At 45.9% G+C, this 11,851-nt stretch overlaps 1 pseudogene; it reads left to right on the forward strand.

Annotated features, from left to right (window-relative positions):
* The first annotated feature begins 6,087 nt into the window (after window positions 1-6,087).
* LOC103261526 lies at window positions 6,088-6,351 on the forward strand (annotated as a pseudogene).
* The last annotated feature ends 5,500 nt before the right edge of the window (window positions 6,352-11,851 follow it).

Below are 11,851 nucleotides of genomic sequence, written 5' to 3' on the forward strand. Positions count from 1 at the left end.
GATTCTCTGGTCCAAAACAGACATGTGTGTCTGTCCACCAGTCAGCAGGGGCTAAAATGGAGTTAGTGCAATGACCTTAACGCACCTTCTGCTAGAATCATGGCAGGGGAAGCCACAAAAAAGGCTACACTTTCTTTACCAATATTTGAGGTGTGATGGGCACAGGTTTTTAAAAATGGGGCATTAGGAAAAAAACCTTTTGTGATAACAGACATTAAAGGGGAGAGTCACAGCTCTCTCAAAGTGGTTGTGTGTGTGCGTGCATATGTGTGTGCACGTGAGGGGACAGAGGACAGGCACTGTAGGCCACTGAAAGGATCCTGCCTTTTTGGGAGGAGGGGAGACGTCATGGAAGGCAGAGAGCAGGGAGAGACATGGTCGAATTTACGCTGTCAAAGTATCCCTGTGGCTGTTTCGGCCACTGTGATAACCTAGGAGAATGTGGAGAGGGGCTTGGACCTGGTGACACAGTAGAGGCTGCCAGGTGTGGTCTAATTCTCCGTTTATTTTGGAGGTTGGATGAACAGGATCTTCTGACACAGGGGTTACGGGACACAAGGTATAGAAAGTGAGGCGGACTCCAAGATCTTGGGCCCAAGGAATCAGATGAATGGAGTTGCCATCCTCTGAAGGGAAGCCCTGGGGGGGGACTGGCATGGGGGAAGTGGGAGCTGCACCCCAGGGCATGTGAAGGGCATAAGCCTGTGTGACATGTGCTTAATATACCTGGAGAGTCGTAGAGAGTAGGAAGGACCTGGGAGGGGAAGGAGGGAAAAAGAATGAGGAGAAGAGGTTCTTAACAAAAATCAGAATAAAGAGCACACCAGCCTCACCTCCTTTCAACCATTCTAGAAAGTTCGGACCCCGTAATGTCATTCCTTTCCAGCCTCAGAATGATCTCTAGAAAAGGTCTGTTATGGGTATTTGTAATCCTGTATCACGTGGGAAAGATAAAAAGAACACAACACATGAGCTTTACATGCTGTAAGCGACTAATTTCTCCCCCACCTTAGATGACAGCTGGGTGCCTTTGGGCTCTAGGCAATATGGCGGAATGTAAGACAACATGCATAGCCTCTGTGTGTGTGCCCCAGATGCTCTTTCCTGGTAGCTAGACTCATTACAGGTGGACGCAGGACAGAGCTGGGCGGTGTACGTTCACAGGCAGCTGTCCCAAGCACGGTGGACTTCCCATGCAAGTCTGTAGATCCGTGTGGCTGTGTGTCTAGGCTGTGGAAGGGCCCTGCCACCAGAGGGCAGGTCTGCCGGACCCCAGCTATACAGGTAGCTGAAGAGTCACAGGAGATATGATTCCAGATGGCTTTTTCCGCCATGCTCACTGTTTGGGATCTTGGTGTTTAAGTTCTCATTCAGCTGTGTCCTGACTCCTGTCCTTACTTAAACCAGGGAACCCCAGAGCTGGGCTGTGCCATTTATAGCAATTATAATGGCAGCGTGGAAGTTCCAGCAGGTCAGGATCAGGTATCCAGACTCTTGACTTGAAACATACAAGGTGACCCAGATAGCCGCTCTCCCTTTCTTCGGCTACTTGCTCTTATCAGGGTCTATATTTATACTCAGGCATTCATAATTCATCCTCCTGAGCATTCCTTAAATGTATTTCTTGAGCTGTCATTAGGTGCCAAAGCAAAAACAGACATTGTCTCTACTTTTATCAAGCTTCCAGTGCAGAGGGAGAGACATGACAAGACACAGGCAGGTGAGCAAGGCCACAGGGAATGGGTTCAATGGAAGGGACTTACGGGTTGCTGTGACCCTGTGAGGCAGAGGTAGGAGCTCGTCGGGGTATCAGCAAAGGCTGCTCTGAGGAAGTGGATTGGAGCTGGGGCTTAAAGGAGGGGTAGGCAGTAACTAAGAGGGTGTGAGAAAGAACATTCAGGCAGAAGGAAAGTCATTCACAAAAGCCCTGCCATGGAGCAGGCCAGCCTTGATCGTGGCAAGGACTTGGTCTTGACCCTGAGAGGAGGAACAGTGGAGGCATCCATGCAGGACAGCTCATAGACTTCTGGTCTAACCATGGCTGTTTTCACCCCCAAGCAAGTACCCACAGAAATTTGCAAAAGACTTTAGGATATCAGTGAGACTCAATGGTTGATGGACTTTAGACTGGTTGAGATGGGGGATGATGGGAAAAAACAGAGACGGTTCGTGGATTAGTAGCAATCAGAGAGGTCAACAGTCGTTTTAGAGCAAAAAAGTCAAAGAATGTGATTCCCTGCACTTCAAGATAACATTGTAAGAAAATTAACAAGACTAAATGCTAATGTACACCAGAAAAAAAAAAAACACTCCTGTGTATCAAGTGGTGTGCTTTGATTTAAGAAATTTTCTAAGCTGCAACTTAAAAAGAAAGCTATCATCCACCCCCTTCCCGTCAGTAATCATTCTACCAGTATTTTAACTTATTTAACTATAATGTCACTCTGTTTGCTTCATTTTTATTTTTTGTGATGTTTTCTGATTAAGATAAAAACAATGAGCAAATATATGAGGCCTGACAATTAGGTTCACAAACTCATCCTAGAAAAAGTACTACATACCTCATTGTGGAATATCACTATGGTCACGTTCCAAGTACTCCCCTTGGGAAGCTATGCACTGATGTCAGCACCTGGACCATCCATCAAAGCAATTTTGGAATCCTCTTTCTGGAATGGCCATCAGAGCTGTCATCGCAATTTGTTGAGGTGTGACAAGCTTACAGACTTGTTACCGTGTGCTTACATTGACAACACCGTACAAATAACTGTATAGGAACACCCTCCCTACTCACCTGATCTGGTCCCCAGGGGCTTTTTTCTTTACCCAAAGACAAAGGAAATATTGAAAGGAAGACATTTGATGACATTCAGGACATCAAGGGTCATATGATAATGGCTCTGATGGCCAGTCCAGAAAAAGAATTCCAAAATTGCTTTGACAGGTGAACTAGGCACTGGTGACAGTGCATAACTTCCCAAGGGAAGTACTTCAAAGGTGACTATAGTGATATTCAGCAATGAGGGATGGACAGCTTTTTCTAGGTTCACGAACTTAATTGTCATACCTCATGTACACATAACATAAATATAAATAAATTAACCATATAACATGCTCATCTGACAACCGATCACAAGGTTTACCTACCAACAAGACTTATCAGGAAATTACTGATGGGAAATAATTTAGCAAAGTAAAAAGAGAGGAAAAACAGTTAACCAAATATGATTTAGGTCTGGGAAAAGAAAAGCCAGACTTTATTTTAATGCTTCAAAAGTTCATGATTACTCATCTTTCAAGAAGCTCTGCTCAGGATATGTTCAGCTAAAGATTATTTTGTATGTCATAACCTAAAGAAAGGCCAAGAATAACAAAGGAAAACATTTCATAAAGCAGGAGAAGTTGAGGCATGGGACATATTTGTTGTTTATCTACAATGAACTTTTTATGTGGTATGGAAAGAAAGTATGAAAGTGTAGACATCTTCTAATACCAATGCATATTTTAACATGGACGCCTATGCTCTAGCTTAGACATGAAATGTTTATTCTAAATTGGGAGTCTTCTACATACTCGAGGTCAGTGCAAGCAAGGCCTCCACAAAAGCCCTAGATTTGTGGCCAGGAACACTTTGGAATTGAGTAAATGCCTTTTGGGCTGTTTAATGCCCAGACTGAAGGTACCCAAATGATGGTAAATTATTTGGTTTTGGAATATTATTTAAATTTTTTGGCTGTGATTTTTTTTTTTTTTGGAGTCTCACTCCATCGACCAGGCTGGAGTACAGTGGCATGCTCACGGCCACCCCAGCGTTGACCTGCTGGGCTCAGGCATTTCTTCCACCTCAACCTTCCAAGTAGCCGGAACTACAGCCGTGCACTACCACACCTGGCTAATTTTTTGATTTATTGTAGAGATGAGGTCTTGCCAAGTTGCCCAGGCTGTTCTAGAACCCATGGCCTCAGGCAATCCTCTCATCTCAGCCTCCTAAAGTGCTGGGATTATAGGCTTGAGTCACTGCACCCATCCTCTGTGACTGTTTTTAATGAATAAAACTACAGATCTATTCATACAAAGCTGACTCCTTAAGTGTTCATTAAATTAGGAAGGTTTCCTCCCCAAATGGCAAAACTTATAAAATAGAAGAAACATTTTTATCTTAGAGAAATGTCTACATTTCAAAAAAGGATGAGACGTAGGGCCATGGAGATATTATGGGAATTGTAACCTGCGAGACACTTGTTTGATGCCACTTCTAGAGATTTGTATTTATATGCCAAAGGGTGAGAACCCACTGTCCTTCCCTGCATCTCCCAAGGACAATTTGTTTTTACATTGGGGAGCAAAGTTTCCCTCCTCTCTCAGGAGGAGAGAGGGAACAGCTGCCCCTCTCCAATGCAAACTCCCAGGTTCATATTTTTTGGGTTCCTCCTTTGTGGTACAACTTTTACACGCAGGCCTGTCTGTCCATCCCTCACTGCATCACTGGGTCAAGGGTAACCAATGTGGCTACTGCTGTGGGTAAGTCATCATCGTCTGTCTCTGTCCCCAACACCTCATGTCTACTTTCAGGCTAATACAGATAAATATAGATATTACAGACTTATCAGGGCTTTCACCTCATCTCCCATTGCTAATTTTGGTTGATAATTTAATACTAACATGAAGAGTTCTTCTAAAGCCTTCTTAATTCTTAGGTAAGACAATTCTTCTTGAACGTGACATGAAAGACACACATACACAGGTACACACACAGAGAGGAGAAGGGAAGAGGAAGGGTGGTAAGCAAGGGAGGACAGCAGGGAAGACAACTTGAAACATTTGCTGGGAAACTTTGAGAGAGATTCACTTCTCCACTTTGGGGTCTGCAGATAATTATGTTTGCCCTGATACATAGAGAAATTAAGGAAGAATTATGTAAGCAAAAGAATGATTTCACAGTAAGCCACAAGCTGTACGTAACTGCTTTTTGCTGAGTCACTTCCTGCTTCTTGTTCTCTTTTTGCGGGCTTTTACTTTGGTGGGCTTTTTCATTTAAACTTCGATGGGAACCAATTAGAACAAAATCTTGTAAGTCAATCCGCAAATGGAACAGGTGAATGAAGTAAGTTTGTCAAACCTATGTTAACCAATTAATAGATAGGACATGCAAATGAACGAACCAGGTAACCCAATCAATGTACTACAGGTAGGCCACATCTGGGAAAGCGATGTAGCCTCTGGAAGTCCCCAGCCTATGGGGAAACATGGGAGGGACTTGCATTTTAGGGCTTAAATACTCTGGCTGAAACTGCTTTGGTGTGCCTGCTCACCTGAGGGACGCCCATTCTTGCAAGGGTGTTATTTTAAAAAGCTGCTTCACTCTACTGATCTCCGAGTCTCCTTGATGTTTTTGGACAACTTAGTCCAGAGGTGGGGGTGTCCCCTAGGACTCCCCTTCCTAGCAGTTTGACGCTTGCCTGGAATATCTGCATCTGTGGGACTGGACCCCCATTGGAGGGGGAGACACATTCCACCTGATTTTAGGTGGCCTGCTCCAGTCAGGTGTGTCTGACTCTTGCAGTTCTGCAGAGGCCCAAGGTTGTTACAGGAGATTCAGCAGAGAAGAAGCAAGGAAATAGGCAGGCATCACTGCAGCAACCAGGCAACCGCATACATGAGCCAAGGTAGGAAAATTGGACTATAAGTGTGGCAGAGAGAGTATGAAAGCAGTTAAAATGATTCTTTTTCAAAATCAACCTGCAAGCTCCAAACCTGCTAGACATGGAAACATGAGAAAAACCAGACAGCCACAGCTGCTTTCCTGTCAATGCAAGATAGTAATCGATTCACAACCTTACCCCTGCATCCTTTTTGTAAAGTTATTGGTTTACAACTCCTGCTTGTCATGTATCTCCTGTAAACAACTTGTTCTTTGAAAAACTGTTTCTGCTAATTATAACCTTGCAGATCCTAAAAAAATGTATAGCCATACAACCCAACCCCCTCCCTTACCTAAACTAACATATAAAACCCTTCTCGGGGATGACTCAGGGCGGCGGGGCACTGAGGCGCGGAACTGCAGAGTGGAGACATAAATTCAAGATCATGGCAAAACATCTGAAGTTCATTGCCAGGACTGTGATGGTCCAGGAAGGGAATGTGAAAGGTGCATACAGGACTCTAAACAGAATCCTGACCATGGATGGCCTCATTGAGAACATTAAGCGTCAGTGGTACTATGAGAAGCTATGCTGCCGGTGACAGAGAGAAAGCTGTGAAACCTGCCAGAGAATCTATAACATGGAAATGGCTTGCAAGATCAACTTCTTGATGTGAGAAAATCGGGTGGATCCGTGGCAGGGATGCTGATGCCTGTGGATAGGACACCCAGTGTGGAAACCCTTATCCAGCTCGTGTCTTCATCTCTCTTCTTTCTACAGTCCCATTTTCTGTTACCTTTCTCTACAATAAACTCAATTACATGTATGCAGAAAGGCTTCCACATATAGGAACAATCCATTAGTCAGCAATGGAACCTCTCTTTTATTAAGTGGAAGAAGAGACTGAGTCTGACTGGGTGCAGTGGCTCACACATATAATCCCAGCACTTTGGGAGGCGAAGGTGAGAGGATTGTCTGAGCACAGGGGTTTGAGACCAGCTTGGGCAACTTGGCAAGATTTTGTCTCTACAATAAATAAAAAAAAGGAGCCAAGCATGGTGGTATCCACCTGTAGTTTCAGCTTCTTAGAAGGCTGAGGCAGAAGGATCACATCAAGAAGTTGATCTTGCGAGCCATTTCCATGTTATAGATTCTCTGGCAGGTTTCACAGCTTTCTCTCTGTCGCCAGCAGCATGGCTTCTCATAGTACCACTGATGCTTAATGTCCTCAATGCGGCCATCCATGGTCAGGATTCTGTTTAGAGTCCTGTATGCACCTTCCACATTCCCTTCCTGGACCATCACAGTCCTGGCAATGAACTTCAGATGTTTTGCCATGATCTTGTATTTATGACTCCACTCTGCAGTTCCGTGCCTCAGCGCCCCGCCACCGAGGTTGAGGCTGTGGTGGCCATGATCATACCACTGCACTCTAGTCTGGATGACAGAGTGAGACTCCAACTCAGAAAAAAAAATCTGAGTCTGAAATTAGTCTAAGAGTAGAGTGGTATTTGCCAGGGGCTGGGGGAGGGAATAATGGAGAGTTATTGTTAAATGGGTATAGAGGTTAATTTGGGGAAGATGAGAAGGGTCTGGAGGTGGCTGGTGATGGTGGTTGCATACAAAGGTGAATGTACTGTACTTAATGCCACTGCACTGTACACTTAAATGATTAAGGTGGTAAATTGTATGTATATTTTATTAAAATAAACATTTTTCTTTTAAGCCTCAAAAAAAAAAAAAAGCCCTTCTCTTTTTTCTCCGGGTTGCTCAGCCTTGGAGCATTCATTAGCTTGCTGAGTTGCACCAGTGCCAATAAAATGCTGTTTCCTAGGATAGCCTCAGTATCACAGTCTCTGTTTTCCTGCAACATTTCTTGGTGCATTGGTTAGGAATTGAAGATTTTGGAGATGGTGTGTTCCATCAACTTTGTCATCAGGGTACAACTCCCGGGGCGATAGGAGAGGCAATCTCGCCTGGCACACAGTGGACCTTTTGATCCGCAGGAGGGAGGTCCCTACTGGCACACCGAGGCTTGGACTCTAAGAGCACAGGAACCTGGAAGAGGCCCAGGAGCTAGCGTAAGGAGCATCACCCCACGGAAAGGGTAGGAGCAAGGGTTTTTGCATCGACTTGCCAGTAGATGGCAGAAGGGGAGCTTGATCACCTCCCAGAGTCTGCTAGTAGTCTCAAGTTTGACGGAAAGGACTGAAAAGCAGTGGAAGGAAATACTCTCTTGAGATGAACCTGCTGACTCCTAGGATTAGGGTGGAGTGTGTGCTGTGTGATTGCGTGTGAATGAGACAGACAGCGGAAGGGTTCTGACCTGACCAAAGAGCCGAAGCGAGTGATGAGCCCCGATCTAAGCCAGTGACGACCTCATACAGCTGAGGGCAGTCCCAACTCCATCACCGTGTTGGTCCGGGTTGGGGGTTTATACCAACCCGCCAATGGCTAAGAGGTGTCTGAAATATCTCCTCAAGTATAGCTGGAGATGGATGAAGCAACTGTTTCCCATTCCCCTCGTTCCCTTTTCTGTGTGTGCCTGCCATCTGTTGGGGGGAAGAAATGGGTGGTAACCAAAGTAAGAATACCCCTCTTGATTGTATGCCTAAGAACTTTGATAAATGTTTCTGTGGAGATTGTTATGGTGTCAAATTGTCTCAGAGATAGCTCCGGACATTCTGTGAAATAAATTGGCCCTCTTTGGGGTTGGATGGCTGCCAGAAGGATCCTTAGATAGAAGATAGAAGAGCCATTAGGAGAGTATACAGAATTATAGGAGGAAAGCCAGGTCACTCAGGCCAATTCCTTTACATCAACTGTTGGCAGGATGTGGTCCTTGCACAGCTCTCTTGGCTAAAAGCTTGCTGGGAGGACAATTGCAAAATTATGGTAGTCTGCAAAACAGCTCAGTCTAAATGCCCATTAGAGTCTGATGAATTGACTGATAAACCAGTGCTGCCTGATGAAATGGAAATCCCACCACCTTATTCTCCAGTATAACCACTGTTGCTGCCTGCTTCTATAGCACCAGCCACTGTTAGGGGCTCACAACTGGAATGCACCCCTAAGCCGAGTACATCTCTTAAATGATCAGAGGCCATACCCGAACCACCTGTTCTGACTCCCCACACCCCACCCAGAAAGCAACTGCCAGAATGCATGTCTAACCTCCCATCAGGTGAATGTCATGGTGCCTTCCAGATGCCACTGAGGGAGACTAGGGACCTATTTATTATGATCAAGGAGGCCAGATCCAAGGTAGGCAATGCACATTTGTGTACCAGCCTTTCACCACCATGGACCTCCTGAATTGGAAAAATCATACTCCATCCTTCACAGAAAAGCCTCAGGCTATGATTGACTTAATATAGTCTATTGTCCAGACCCAGAGGCCAACCTGGGCAGACTGCTGCCAACTCCTCCTGACACTATTCAATGCTGTGGAGCATCAGAGAATTTCACAGGGGGCTATAAAATGGCTAGAGGAACACGCCCTGGCTGGAGCACTCAACTCAACCCAGGCATATGCCCAAAATCAGTTCCCAGAAGAGGACCCTCAGTGGGACTCCAACAGTAACCAGGGGCTGCAAATGCTTGAATGGTATCAGGAGGCCCTCCTAGGAGGTATGAGAGAAGGAGGGGAAAAGACCATAAATATGAGCAAGTTCTCTGATATGTCCCAGGGAGCTGACGAGAGCCTAAGCCAGTTCTGTAAGAGATCCTGTGAAGTCTTTCAGCTATATACCCCCTTTGATCTAGAGGCAACCAAAAATCAGTGCATGGTAAATGCAGCTTTTGTCGGACAGTCTCAGGGGGATATCTGATGTAAGCTATAAAAACTAGAGGGCTTTGCTAGAATGAATGTTACCCAGCTGCTAGTAGTTGCCACTAAAGTGTTTATTAATCAAGACAAAGAGGCCCAACAAGAGGTGGACCACAGACAGAAAAAGAAAATGACCATGCTTGCTGCTGCCATTGCAGGGTACCAAATAACAGGCCCACCAGGAGGAAACAGAGGCAGAGGTCAGGGAAGAGGACAGCCAGGTCGGCAGTTTCCCAGAGCGAGGCCTGGACCACCTCAGCCTGCCAGGGACCCCTGAACCCCATTATCAGCCTACACAAGGGACATCACAACCCCCTATGAAGTTAGGAAGAAACCAGTGTGCCTATTGTTACCAAGAAGGCCACTGGAAGGGTGAATGCCCCCAATGAATAGCTGAGGAGGAAGCCCAATGGAAAAGTAGCTCACAAGACTCCACTTATCAACAGGACCCACCAGCTCCTAACAGCTTTATGGGTCTGACCTCTATGGAAGGACAGCAACAAGAATAGGCCAGACCGGGTTCCCTACTATCTTTAGGTCCCCAGGAGCCTATGGTCCACATGACAGGAGGGTAACAATGTGTGAGCTTCATGGTCGACACGAGAGCTGAACACTCCGTGATCACCCAGCCTGTAGGTCCATTCTCCCAGAAACAGGCTACTGTTATGGGAGTCACTGGACATCAAGCCAGGCATGCCTTCACAGTGCCACAACACTGCACAGTTGGCAGCCATGAGGTCATACAAGAGTTCCTGTATCTCCCAGATTGTCCCATAGCCTTAATGGGATGAGACTTCCTGGGAAAAGGTGCTCGGATACCTTTGACTCTCCTAATCACGTAACTCTGAGATTAAGAGGTCTGGAGGCTAAAATGATGACCCTTACTGTCCCCTGGGAAGAGGAACAGTGGCTCTACAACCTAACAGAGGCCTCACAAAACTCTCTAGAGTTGCCATTTCGAGTACTGGGAGTGTGGGCAGAAGACAATCCTCCAGGACTGGCAAGAAACATACCCCCTGTGATTGTGAAACTAAAGCCAGGGGGTGAGCCAGTTCATCATCCCACACAAAGCATAAAAGGAATCCACAAGCACCTGGAGAGGCTCTTGCATTATGGAATCATCCGGGTTTGTCAGTCTGCTTGGCCTCTGTTGCCGGTGTAGAAGCCAGGCATGGATGACTACCAGCCGGTTCAAGACTTGTGAGCTGTAAACCAGGTTGCGGTCAGTCTATACCCCATCGTCCCAAACCTGTATATACTGCTAGGTCTCATCCCTGCTGAGGTTGCTTTCTTCACCTGCTTGGACCTTAAGGATGCCTTCTTCTACATCCGCCTGGCTACAAGAAGCCAGCCAATCTTTGTTTTCCAATGGGAGGACCCGACAAATGGCACCAAGGGACAGTTAATTTGGACCCAGCTGCCCCAAGGATTCAAGAATTCTCCAACCATCTTCGGCATGGCACTAGCCTCAGATTTAAAAGCCTTTCCAGCAAACCAGTGTGGCTGCACCTTACTCCAGTATGTAGATGACTTGCTGTGGCAGTACCAACCAAGAAAAGTTGTATGCAAGGGACACAGCCACTGCTCACCCTCTTATGGGAGGTGGGTTACAAGGTCTCAAAGAAAAAAGCCCAGATATGTCAGGAAAAAGTTTGGTATCTAGGTTTTCATTTGTCCCGAGGCCAGTGTCAACTTGGCCCTGAAAGAAAACAGGCAGTGTGTTCAATTCCAGTCCCAACTACCTGGCGTCAAATCTGGGAGTTTCTAGGGGCTGCGGGATTCTATAGAATTTGAATACCTACCTTCTCCATTATGGCAAAACCGCTCTATGAAGCCACAAAGGGGGGTGAATGGGAGCCCCTGCTGTGGGAAAAGGCTCAACAACCAGCCTTCAAACAGATTAAACAGGCCCTCACCAATGCACGTGGTCTGGGACTCCCACATGTGACTAAGCCTTTCTTTCTATACATGTATGAATGCACTGGCATTTCAGTAGAGGTCTTAACTCAAATGTTGGGGTCATGGCATAGACCCATCGCATATTTATCCAAACAGCTAGATTCTCTGGCCCAGGGCTGACCACCTTGTTTATGAGCCCTGGCAGCCATGGCACTCCAGAATCTGACAAACTAACTATGGGATAAAAGCTACTGTCAGGGTGCCTCATGCTGTGATAAATTTAATGGAATACAAGGGGAAATATTGGCTAACCAATTCTCGAATGGTCAAATATCAGGGAATGCTCTGTGAAAACGCACACATTCACCTAGAGGTAGTAAAGACCCTAAACCTGGCAACCTTACTACCTGTAGAGCCAGGACAGTCAGACCATGATTGCACTGAAATAATAAATGAAGTGTTCTCCAGTCGTCCAGATTTA

This window comes from Carlito syrichta, unplaced genomic scaffold (assembly GCF_000164805.1).
Source record: "Carlito syrichta isolate Samal-C Ts95f unplaced genomic scaffold, Tarsius_syrichta-2.0.1 Scaffold303736, whole genome shotgun sequence".
Lineage (NCBI taxonomy): Eukaryota > Metazoa > Chordata > Mammalia > Primates > Tarsiidae > Carlito > Carlito syrichta.